The sequence below is a fragment of the Adiantum capillus-veneris genome, chromosome 4 (assembly GCF_014529385.1).
Source record: "Adiantum capillus-veneris isolate H3 chromosome 4, ASM1452938v2, whole genome shotgun sequence".
Classification (NCBI taxonomy): domain Eukaryota; kingdom Viridiplantae; phylum Streptophyta; class Polypodiopsida; order Polypodiales; family Pteridaceae; genus Adiantum; species Adiantum capillus-veneris.
Window position 1 is genome coordinate 83,352,416 of NC_140934.1, and position 13,226 is coordinate 83,365,641.

A 13,226-nucleotide genomic window follows, 5' to 3' on the forward strand; every position below is an offset into this window, starting at 1 on the left:
CTAAATTGCTTTCTAACCAATTGGTCAACACTTTCTAATCACCTAGTAAGAAATTTGAAGCTATTTTGAAGCACCTAGTATGTAGTTTGAAGCTATTTCAAAGCACTTCTAAGTACTATCTAAGCACCATTGAGAAATGTGAAGCACTAGCACTTTTCTTGCAATTTAAGAAACAAGCTCACTTGCAAGGAGTCCAAATCTTCTTTAAGTCAGGCGGAATGAGTGTTGGCACCTGGTTTGGACAATATTTAGGTGACTGCTTTGACCTCTACCTCCTTGCAGTCAACCTCTCAGAAATCAAAATTCGGTGATTTCTTGAGCACTTGCAACTCCTTTAGCTGCTCCAATTCATTGTAGAATCCACCATAAGCAAAGAACAACACTTCAATTCAAATCCACAAATCCCTCTTTTCATGCAATTACACTTTCACCTTGGCCAATAGCTTTTGTAGCTCATCCTCCTTGGCATTGATTCCCTTTGTTATTCCCCATACTAGTTGACTATACATCGGCTTTGCTACTACCTCACGAGGCTGCAGCTTGCTTGCTGACATTGTTGGTATTGATGATAAGACGTCGTCATAGATAGATGTTTCTCTATTGATGAAGCAATATGAGCACACAAAAAACTAATTGATCTTCCTCTCCAAACCCCCTTTCTGCATCCTGCAATTGTCAAGGATAGCTCCACCAAACCTTGCCCATGCATTTGATGTTCCATCAAATCACTTGATGTTGCTTGATACCTCTCATACACAAATCCCCGTGCAAATTTTGCTAGCAACTCACCATTGGACGGGGCCGCTTGATAAATTTTTTGGTATAAAAGCCTACAATCATCAACAAACTCATTCCGTTAGATCACTCAATGTTGCTTGACACCTCTCATATACGAATCCTCGTGCAAATTTTTCTAGCAACTCACCATTGGATGGGGCCACCTAATATACCTTATGGTATAAAATCTTGCACTCATTGATGAGATCATCTGCCTTGCATTTATACACCCATATCAAAAAAATATACGTATAAAACATCACTATACACCAAAATCTTGAATAATCACCGAACAGCCGTATTATTTCTTTTTGATCGAAAGCTATTTTTGATCAAAATATATTTTGATTGAAAAACTATTTATATAAAGATCGTCGCCGGTTTTGATCAAAACCAGTGTGACTGTCGCTGAGATGCAACAAACAACTAGAGTTTATTGAGGTATAATTTTAAAGTTGTTTCCATTTGTTCTAACTTGTTTTTGTGTGTTGTGCCAAACTCGTGTGGTGCACTAGTTTTTCTCTCACCATAGAGTTGGCTTGTAAGTTATAGGCCACTTTGTGGTGTATAGCCATCTGACTCACTCCAGAAGTGAGTAGAAGCTAGTCACTTTTCTCGTGTTGTGTAGCCACTTTGATCACTGCAAGGAAAGGTTGTAGTACAGACTTAGATTCTCACTCGTGTGGTGCAGTAGTATATCTCTCACCACAGGGCTGAGTTAGAATTTAGTGGTTGACTCGTGGAGTGCAGTAGGCATGATGCTACACCTCTCACTTCAGAGTGACCTATAGGTTTCTCAATTTTAGATCAGCTTAGATCATCGTTTGTATTGTTAGGAAATAAGACGTAGCTAAATAGATAATTGAGTAGATTACTTAATGGAGAGAGACATATTTATATACACGAGATTATAGAGTAGAGAGAGAGAGAGAGAGAGAGAGAGAGAGAGAGAGAGAGAGAGAGAGAGAGAGAGAGAGAGAGAGAGAGAGAGAGAGAGAGAGAGAGTACACACGATATACGTGGTTCACCCAATGTGGGCTACGTCCACGGGAAAGCAGCCACTCAATGGCTTTAGTACTTCAAAACAAGAAGTAGTTTACAAAGGGATTATACCCTTAATGGAGCTCCCGCCTTGCTTCACTCTCACCACCTCACACTCACCTTGTTGCATCAACTTCACACTATGAAATGTGTGTAGAAATGGCCTCCTTTTAAAGGCCAAAAGGGTTGCCCTCTCTTATGAGAGATAGCCATGTGTAGCCGCCCTTGTGCGAATAAGTCCAAATCGGATCCTCCAATTCGCCCATGTGTGGCCGCCCTTGATTGAGAAGACAAATCCGCTTTTGAATTCGGCCACTGGCCACCGGCCACTGACTTCCGACCACCGGCCACCGGCCAACCGACCGGTTGTTTTCCGACCACTTTCCGGCCGCCGTCCGGCCATAATATTCCAGCGAAAAAAAAAGTCTCGGGGGCCTCCGCCCTCGAGGCCTTTAAAGTTGCCTCTGATTCTTGTCCGTGAAAATTTTGGTTTCCAGTGAGTGATTTTCCTTCACGCACGATGGCTTCTCCTCATAATGGGGGCCTTACAAATGTGCGCTTTTACCACATAAAATTACAAGGGTAAATCAGGCTCCATACTTAACATGTATCACGTAGAAACACAAGAGTTTTGCTTGTCAAACAGAGAGTGGAGAGATACATAATTTATTCCCTCTTCATCTCTCTGTGATGCACTATTTACGCTTGTGCTTCGAACTCCAAAGACACATCATCGTTCATCACTAGATGACTTGGTGTTGTCTTGGATGTAGATACATATGATATTTGGCCTTCATCTGAGATTGTTAAGTTGTCTGCTGATGTTTGTGTTGTGAGTTCCACACACTTCATCAAGGATTAGATTAAGTCACATCATCATTCTTACTACATAGAAATATGAGGGATACGTTTGTCTACCTAAGAGTGGAAAGATGCATACCTGTGCCCTCTTCATCTCAGCATGACACGCTTTTCCCTTGTACTTTCTGATCCGTAGATATGCCACTCATCAGTAGATGACTTGGTGTGGTTTTGGATGTAAATATTGATGGTGTTTGACCACAATCTAAGATTGTTAAACTATCCACTGTTGGTTGTGTTGTGCCTTCCACACGCTTCATTAGGGATTGCATTGATTCAACTATCAATCAACATTACAAAAGGTCCACGACTTGTGCTAAGCGCACCTCACACAATATGGGTTGTTCACATGTACGCTCCGATCGTTTACGTTTATTATGTAATGCACATAACAGGGTCGAGTTCTTGTGATGAGCATCCCTCGCACTCCTAGACTGTTCACCTCTCTCCATCTCTCTCTTTGTGTGTTCTCCTCTCTATTGTACAATGTATGGATTGCAATCATAATATATCGTTGTTTGCTATGAATTATGTCAATTGTGTATGGATTAGGGTCATGAAATGATTTTGATAGTTTCCCCTCTCCTCTGACAACATTTATGTTTTAAAATTATATCTTGCAGATATGGCGTATACTAAACTGATGAAACATCAAAAAAAATTCTCCTTCAAAGTGATAGTCATATTGAAGCCTGAGCTTCGTCGTTGCCTAAACCCCTCTACTTTGGAATATTATTACAAATTCACAGAGGCCTTAGCGAAGTCTTCAGCACGCATTTACAAAGGCTTCAGCAAGCATTTACACTTGCTCATTTTGACATATCTCTAATCACATCAAGTTCATTATTGAAATCACAAAGATTTTTCAGGATCTAAAAATTCCTACAATGATTACTTTTCAAGGCATACTTGCTCGCATACAACTTGTGTGATAGTTGTATGTTGAGTTCAAGAGCAAGGAAAAGCTGGAAAGAGTAGCAAAACTCTTTTGATGCTACTAAAGAGCTAGGAGCTACCGTTAGAATAGAGTCTATTGCTAGTGCCACTCTCTCTCTCTCTCTCTCTCTCTCTCTCTCTCTCTCTCTCTCTCTCTCTCTCTCGATCATTCTCAACTCCCCCCTGTATTACATCTTTTGCCAGAAACTGCAATCTTCAATATATAGGCTCCACAGCGGAGAGAAGGGAGATGGGCACACGTGAAGCGTGTAGGTGTCACACACCAACATTTAAAGAACCATTGTATGCGGTGAAGATCTTCAAAGTCCACTTGCATGGACCCATAGTGGATCAACAGATCAAAGACAAAGCCACAATTTTGGACATCACTCATTGCGGCATTATTTATCCACTTGCCATGGTTCACCACATAGAGCATCCAATGCTGATTTCACGTTTTTGGAATGGCGGCCATGTAGAGCAGTGGTTAAAAGAGTGCATTTCAAATGGCAATCAACCTGCCATTTGCGATTATGTAACCATTGAAGGACCAATAGAGCTATTCCAAAATAACATTTTGCAAATAATAAACGCTCTTCTTTAGACCATAAAGTATCTACATTCACAGGACTATCTCCACAATGATTTTCACTTCGGCAACATGATGCTTAACATTATGATAGAAGGGGGCCTCTGCAGGCATTGTGGATTGGGGGTCATGTACTATAATGGAAATGGCCTATGAACTTTGAGAATATCGGAATTAAGAGAATAAAGAGAGCAGTTTCATGAGACTACTTTGAGAACATAGAGGGTGAACTTAATTAGAGGTAGCAACATAACCATTATACTTAATTAACTTGGCATGAACAATGATTTTGCAAGAGAGAGAGAGAGAGAGATAATTAGAGAACTTGACAATAGTTGAGGATTAGATTTATGTGGAGTTGGTCTCCCCTCCAATAAGATTTGTATTATAGATTCTCACATAAAGAGAGGCTTGGTATAATACAATCTTTGTGTTCCTTGTGACCTTGGTGATGCTATGAAGATGGAAAGCTTCATGCATCACGAGCATAACATAAACTTTGTAAAAGAATTAACCATCCCCGGCCTCATTCCCAAGTCCTCAAATACCTTCAAAGGTGGAGAGAGCTAGGGGGGAATGACGGTAGGGAAGAGGAAGAAGAAAGATTCATAGGAGAAAGAAATAGTTCTTCACTTATCATCACTCTTCTTGCTAGCATACATAATATCTTAGTAATGAATATGGAGAAGACGATAAGCTTATGCATTGAGGCATGTCTCTTGGTTGGATTTGCATTCCATATCCAAGAGTGTTGGTGTAGGCTCTCAACTTCTCAACAAGCTTGGAGAAGGAGATGGAGTTATTCCATTATCACAAAGTGAGAAACCTTGAAAAATGAGTGTGTGAGAGGGTGTATACCCCCAAGCACACCCCTTGCTTGCTTTGGTCGACCTCTCCTTTTTCTCAAGCTTGAAGCTCATTGGAATCCTCTAAGCCTAGCCAATCACATGCATAATGCATTTCAAGTAACATGGGTAGCATTAGGACAAGTGTCCTCCTTACCTCTTTGAGAAAGAGAACTTGAAAATGTCTAGTTATTTGCTGACTTGAACTAGAAGCTCATTGGACCCCTCTTTAGCCAAGCCAATAGGATTCAAGCACACCATGTGGCTAAGCATAGGGAGAGCTTGACATGTGTCCATGTGCCCCTTGAGAAAGGGAGTGCCCTTTGGGTGAGTGGGAGGTTAAGTCAAAGATTCCCCTAACTTTGAGGCTTTCCCCCTCCTTTGTAGGGTCTCTTTTTGACTCAAGCACCTTACCCCCCATGCATGGGAAGATCCTCAAGCACCTTCCTCATCACGCATGACCAGAACCTCAAGCACCTTTGTTAGCAAGCACGAAAAAAACCTCAAGAACCTTACTCATCAAGCATGACAAGCACCTCAAGAACCTTAGTCACCAATCATGACAAGCACCTCGAGCTTGGGCCGGGTTCCCACCTCAAGCACAACCCTAGCTTGCCTAAGGTCTAAGGACTTTTAACACTAACATTTGGAGGTCCTTAATGAAGTTAACTCTAAGGTAATTTAAGATCCATTAGATGCATGTTGATGTTTAATAGACTATCTTCTTTTGGACCCCTATTGAGATGTAACCATCTCTCCTCTTGGTCCCCTACTGAGATACGTCTAGAAGCACTTATTACACATTTCTCTTTGGTAGACAATCTCCTTTTGGACCCCTATTGAGATGTAACCATCTCTCCTCTTGGTCCTTTGTTGAGATAAGTCTAGAAGAACTTATTACACATTTCTCTTTGGTAGACAATCTCCTTTTGGACCCCTATTGAGATGCAACCATCTCTCCTTTTGACCCTCAGCGGTCTAGAAGCATATGTCTCTATTCTAACTTTTGTTCCCATTTATTTCCCACATTAAATGATCACTTTAATATGAAAAAATCATTTGGGTTAGCTAAATATTAGGTTTGATGACATTACCTCTCTCTTGAAATCATAGTCATCCTCTACTTTGAGGTAGAGAAGATAAAGCCTAGTCATTAGTCCATGTTTCATAGTGGGTAGAGGATCCCTTTTTTTCCTATGACATCATTCCAGAATGGATGACTAATCCATTTGGTGCTCGAGAGACTTAGCTACCACAAGCATGTCTGCTCTTTTGTCCATATCATACTTCCAAAGTAGAGTGACAAGTTCTACTTGGTGTTTGGGAGATGTCGTCACCACAGACATGATCCTAAGCATGCATACTTCTTAAATTTGTGCACAATAAACAAAGAACTAGTCTGATAATACAAAAACGTTGTTCATTTAAAATGAATTTTCATATGCTTACTTTAAGGCATCATTGTAAACATTGACAAGGTTCATATTATCCTTAAGCTAGGTTCCTTGCATCCATTTAGCATCTTTAAAAGGATAATTCTTTAACTTAATAAGATATCGTCAGATAATCTTACCGTTTCTTAATACCTTGTCTTCATGTCATAGGATGGACTCAGATTGAAGTACTTCTTCTTGATCTTTGATTTTTGGAGGGTTTGCAACTATTGCTTCTTTTGGTGGCACTCCTTTGTAAGGCTTATGTAGGCTCTCATGGAAAAAATTGTGCATGAGCCAATGGTTGGGCAACTTTAATTGCTAAGCAATCTCATTGATTGGCTTAAGAATTTAAGAAGGACCATAGTCTTTTTGCTAGTTTAGCATAATACTCTTGGTGGCCCATAGGATTCTTGCCCGTAGTATGCCTTAGATGAGCCTTAAGAAACTTTAGCAAGACCCAATAATTGTTTTCCTTAAAGGCTAAGGCTCTTCTCTGCTAATTAGCAGCAGCCCTTTTTTCATTTGCTTTGAGATGGATAAAACCTCTTTAATATTTGGAAAATATTCTTGTGAGTCTCGTCTATATTCATCAGTAGCGAAGATCTTCCCATGTATTTTAAATAGTAAGGGACTTTTGGATCTTCCCCCTTTAACCTCGGAAGGTGCTTTCCCCATAGAAGTATGTACAATGTCATTGTAGGCATACTCTATAAGAGGTAGGTGCTTCTCTCATTAAGAAAATTGATCTACTTCCATGACATAGGCTTTTAGTAGATTCAAGAATCATTAGATTAGTTATTTCACTTTGGTCAACCATTTGTGGATGATAGGCCGAAAGAGAAATTTAATCTACTTCCTAGATTCTCAAAGAGACCATTTTAGAAATTACTAGTCATTCTAGGATCTTTGTCCGACACTATGGATGTTGGAAAGCCATGATACTTGAAAATTTGAGATCTCAAGAGGGTTGTCGTTGGAGGTGTCTTAATAGTCTTTTTGACAGGCATAGAGTGTGTTTTCTTGTTAATCCTGTTGATTGAAACAATCCAAGTTGCTTCCCTCAGTCAAATTTTGACTTTTGGCGTACCACACATTTGGAAACATACTTTTGTATGTTTACTTTTCATGGTAGACCAATAGAAATACATTTTTACTTCTCAAAGAGAAGATTATGGAATCCTTCTTTATCCCGCATAATGAGAAGCATGGGATTCATACACGACTTTATTATTGTACGGGTGAGTAACACATAGCTTATTTCCATGTGGAAGATAACCATCCTTCAAGGTGAATGGTTCTTTTTTCTTCCCTAATGCAAACTCTGCAATTCTTAAAGTCTTGGTTACTCGCATACTCATCTATCATAAAAGATAATCATTGTGAGGTGCTATAGACACCACATTTACCCTTGGCCGTTGTGAAAGTGCATCGACCACTTGATTGTGCTTGCCAACAATGTGAGCAATATGAAATTTAAGTGAGAACTTTTTTTTCCAGCTCATTTTTTTGACGGAGAGCTTGGTTTGCATCATGAAGTTCTTGAGGCTTTGTGATCCATTCATAGGATGAATGGAGTTTCCAAGGGATAGCATTTCCACGTATCTAGGGCATATAGAACAGCTAGTAGCTCTTTTTCATATTTGCCCAATACTCAATTATCGGAGGTAAGTCTTTCACTCTCATATGCTATGATATTCCCTTCTTGTAGAAAAATAGCTCGATGCCACCGTCAATGCTAATGAGTAATTGTGAGCTTCCTGATAGGAGCTCTATTGCATGGTCATCATCCCTGTTTTGGAGGTACATCACCAGGGATGTCATCAATGAATCCATCTTGGAATCCATTTAGGAAATTAGACAACTCTAATTTCTCTTGATTCCCTTTATTTCTGTTTGTGAAAACATTGGAATCATTTGGAGATTCTCCAACAAAAATCATATACGCAAAAGTAGAGCTTTTCATGGACTTATCAAAAGCAAGCCAACAAAAAATCATATACGCAGAAGTAAAGCTTTTCATGGACTTATCAAAGGCAACTGTATTCACCAGGGATATGTTGCTTCCCAACTCATTAGCATTGACGGTGGAAAAGAGCGACACGAAACTCGACGGCCTCTAAAATACCGGGAGCCGATGCACGTCGCAAGGCAATCGTAGTGAAGCAAATAGGGGCACCACCTAGCTTTGAGCGGCTAGGACGTTGACAACGGTGATTTGAAATATCACGGACTCTACACACACACACACACATACACGTAGAGCAAGAGAGAGAGAGAGAGAGAGAGAGAGAGAGAGAGAGAGAGAGAGAGAGAGAGAGAGAGAGAGAGAGAGAGAGAGAGAGAGAGAGACAGAGAGAGAATAGACAGGTGATGAAAACCCTCGGGGGTGTGAGGGAGAATTATTCTCTTGCCATATTTACAGCAACCTTATTTCTGACGAGGTGGCACATCATGGTGATAGAGAGATAGTGAACCTACTTGGTGCGTTCTCTAGAGATGACTCATTGACATGAAAACTTGCTAACATGAGTGTGTGTGCATCGACCGTTGGAGTCGAGAAGTGGACGTAGCTTCCTTTACATCATACAATTTCCAAAGCAACACTATGCTAAGCCCCTCTCTTGTGATGCAAATGTTGCCAATTCCTCCCACCAAAATACTACCAAGTGCTGACTTCTCATGAACTTCCCCCCCCCGATAGTGACCTCTCAGTGTCTTTTTATAGGTGTTGGCTACTTTAGATTAGGATAATCTGGTGTGATTAAGGTAATCTAATCAGGGGAGACAAAGCAAGGTGGTGGGCCCTAAGTGGTTGACCCTTGCTTTGTCTTCGGAAATATTATAAGGAAAACCTCTAGGTGGGCCTTTGTGACCATCACCTAGAGAGATGAGAATTTACAAATTTGGGATTTTTTACAAGGTTTGGTTGAAACTCAAAAAGAAATGATGAAAACCTACGGTTTCTACTGAAGAGGGTGTCGTGGACGCGATGTCGGTGAATGGCAGCCTTGTTGCTGCGTTAGTGTAGCGCGTTCATCACTTCGGGGTCGCCTTTGCTTGTTTTGATGTCGGTGTCCCGAGATTTAGGTCTTCTTCCTTCTTCTCGATGGTGTCGATGTCGTTGAATCCTTCATTTTCTTTTTGTATTTTACCGGTGTGTGTGTATATGCGTGCGTGTGAATGTATGGGTGAGTGTGCGTGAGCGTGTATATATGTGAGTGTGCAAGTGTGTGTATGGATGTATGTATGTGCGTATTAGCGTGTGTGTGAATGGGGGGTATATGTATTATATATATAAATATAAATTTAAAATAAATAAATAAATAAATATATATATATATATTTGATGTTTTGGTGGTTTACTGCTGTAGGGAACTGGTGACGTGAGCGTGAGTGAGAGAGGGAGAGTGTGTTGAGGGGTGTGTGTGTGTGTGTGTGTGTGTGTGTGTGTGAGTGCAATGGGGGGCTGGAGTGTGTGTGTATATTCACCAACACGCCCGCACGGGCTTGCTCATGGAGCGTGACAGACAGAGAGAGAGTTTTTTGGACAGGCTAGCATGCATCGGGGGTGAATGGATGAGGGTGGGATGTGTGTGTGTGTGTGATAGAGAGAGGGAGAGTGTATGCTCTAATGCGGCCCCTGTACAGGCTGAAGAGAGAGAGAGAGGGTGAACGGCGGGCTGCCTACGGGCTGAGGGGGACACAGTGCGAGCGAGAGAGAGGGCAAGGTGAGTGATGAGAGGGGGGTCTTTCCACTGCGCTCGCACGGGCTGGGTCCGGGATCGAGAGAGAGAGCATGGCTTGGGTGGCCCGTATCCGACAGAGGGAGCAAAAGGGGGGGAGGGGTATAGTCAACGAAAGAGGGGGGGGTGGTGTTATAGAGAGAGAGAGAGAGAGAGAGAGAGAGAGAGAGAGAGAGAGAGAGAGAGAGAGAGAGAGAGATTCCTATATGGAGGGTTCCCACCGTGGCAGAGAGTGAGAGAGAGTGTGTGAGTGAGGGGGGGGGGGGGGGGGGGTAGGATAGGGAAAGAATGGCTATGTGGAGGGGAGTGAATTGAGAGAGAGAGGGAGAGATTCTCCTATTTTTTCCTCGGGGCTTCTCTCTCAAAGGGAGAGAGTGAGAGCTAATGGGGGGGGAAGAGAGGGGGGGGGGGGGGGGGGGGGGGGGGGGGGGGGGGGGGGGGGGGGGGGGGGGGGGGGGGGGTGGGGGGGGGGGGGGGGGGGGGGGGATGTGGACGAGCAAAGAGAGAGAGAGAGAGAGAGAGAGAGAGAGAGAGAGAGAGAGAGAGAGAGAGTGAGAGAGTGAGAGAGAGAGAGAGAGAGAGAATATTTGAAAGAGAGATAGAGGGAATATAAAAAATGCGTGGTGCCCCACTAGAGGGGTGTGACAGTGGTATCCGGTCTCATGCGCCCACTGGGCCACGTGATGCAGCGGTAGAGTAAGTGTGAGAGAGAGAATTGGTAGAGCTGAGCAGTACGAGAGAGAGATGCTCTATCTTCTGGCAATAATGGAGAGGTGTGGCCAAATTGGTGGTGCCCCACTAGTGGTTAAGTCTAAAGGGTGGTGAATGGTAAATAAATTTTTCCTTTTTTTGTTTTTTTTCCTTTTTTTTGGTAATATGCTCTCCCATTCTTAGGGTATGGTTCTCGCGGTCACGGTTTCGAAACCAGGCCGTCATTAGCCCTCCCATCTGGCTAGAGGCATTCATGCTTCTAGCCCTAACTCTCAATCTTTAGTCGTGGAGTTGGAGGGTTCTCCCTCTTCTGGAATATCTAGCATGACCTCTGGATCAAACCTAAGGAAATACCTTTTTAGCCTCCATCCATTGACTCTAGTCTTGTGAATTCTCCCATCTGCTTCCATCAGCTTATAGCTGCAGTTGTCATAGAGCCTTTTGACAATGAATCGTCCCTCCCATCGGGGCTGAACTTTCTTGTCCTTCCTGGTGTCAAATCTGTTGTCCTATCTCAACACTAACATGCCTTTTTCCAAGCCTTTTTCCTTAAGCCCTTGATTGAAGGTGAGCCGGCGTCGTTTTGTCTGTGCTGCATAGTGATTGATTGCTTCTTCCCTATCTAGTTGGAGCCTTTCTAGATCCAGGATGTGGTTGTGGAGATTTACAATTGGGCGTTGTAATTGGCTAGCTATGACTCGTAACCTGGCTATCTGTACCTCAATGGGCAGAATTGCCTCCTTTCCATAAACTACATGGAAAGGGGTGAAACTTAATGATGTTTGGAACATCGTTCGTTAGGCCCATAGATCGGCCATGAGATGTTTATCTGAGTCTCCTGTGTGGTTATTCACCTGCTTTGTGATGATTTTGCAGATCATTCCATTTACCTTTTCTACTAGGCCATTACACTGTGGATAGTATGATGTGGAATGTCGGTGTGTGATGCCTAACTTTTTCATCAGTTCTCCCACCACGTCGCCTCTGAAACCTGGTCCCCTATCTGATATTATCTCAAGAGGAGTGTCAAAACGGCAACAGATGTGCTCAAATATGAACTTTGCTATCTCTTGGGCTGTAATGCGGGTGGTGGTTGCTGCTTCCGCCCATCGGGTCATGTAGTCTACACCAACTAGGATGTACAGTTACTTGATTGGGCGCTTGGTAGAGGACCGATTGCATCTATTCCCCATTTCTCAAACAGACCATATGAGATGATAGGAGTGTGTGGCTCATAGGTTTATGTGCGATCACTGGCCACTTGACAGGCCTTGCATGTTTTACACCAATGATGTACATCCCTGTTTAGACTAGGCCAAGAGTATTCTGCCTATAGAACCTTCCTAGTGGTGATATCTAAAGCAAAATGACCGCCACAGACACCATCATGGCAACTTGAAATTACCTCTGTGATCTCACTGGAGGTTGGCACTTGCGTGAGAATCTGATCCTTGCCCTTACAATACAAGTGGTTGTTTACAAGGCGGTATCTGGTAGCCTTCCTTACCAGCCACTATTTATGGCCTTTAGTGTACCCTTCCATACATTCTCTAGTATCTAGAAAGCTAATGATATCAGGCATAGAATCACTACCTTGAAAGAGGGGAAGTTTCAGTTTGATTTCTCCTACAAGAACGTCTTGTATTCTTTCCTTGGCTAGAGCATCTGCCTCCTGATTCTCTGTCCTGGGGACATGAAATAGTTGCACTGCTTCAAAAATTCCTTAAAAGATCCTTAACTTGGCGTAGTTGACCAAGTAAAACCTGATTTTTACAAACCCAAGTGCTTTTTATCTACCTTATCAAAAGCAAAGCATTGCCAAACACGTTTGGGTGCTGAATTCCTTGTGAAATACACTGTTCTAACCCAAGAATTAAAGCTGCGTACTCTGCTTTGTTGTTGGAGTGGGAGTGTAATAGCTGCCCGATTGAGAATACCCTTTCCTATTGCTTATTGAAAATGACTATGCCAGCTGCAGACTGGTCCACTGTTCTTTTGTATGCTCCATCAAAGAAAAGAGAGTGAGCTCTTTCTAGCTTAGGACTTTCTACCATTGGTGTCTCTTCTTTTGCTTCCGTGTTGACCTTGAGCTTCTTCTCATAATGGCGATGGGTAAGAATACCCGCTAAAACTAGCCCTGGTGGATTTTTCTACTTGCATGGTGTAGTCAAACTCTTGTAATCTAACCAGCCATTTAGAGATCCTAGGTGAGACATCCATGTGTCGCATTACATACAGAATAACCTCCTCCATTGTCAGAATTACAAAGGGTCTAGGAAGAAGATAG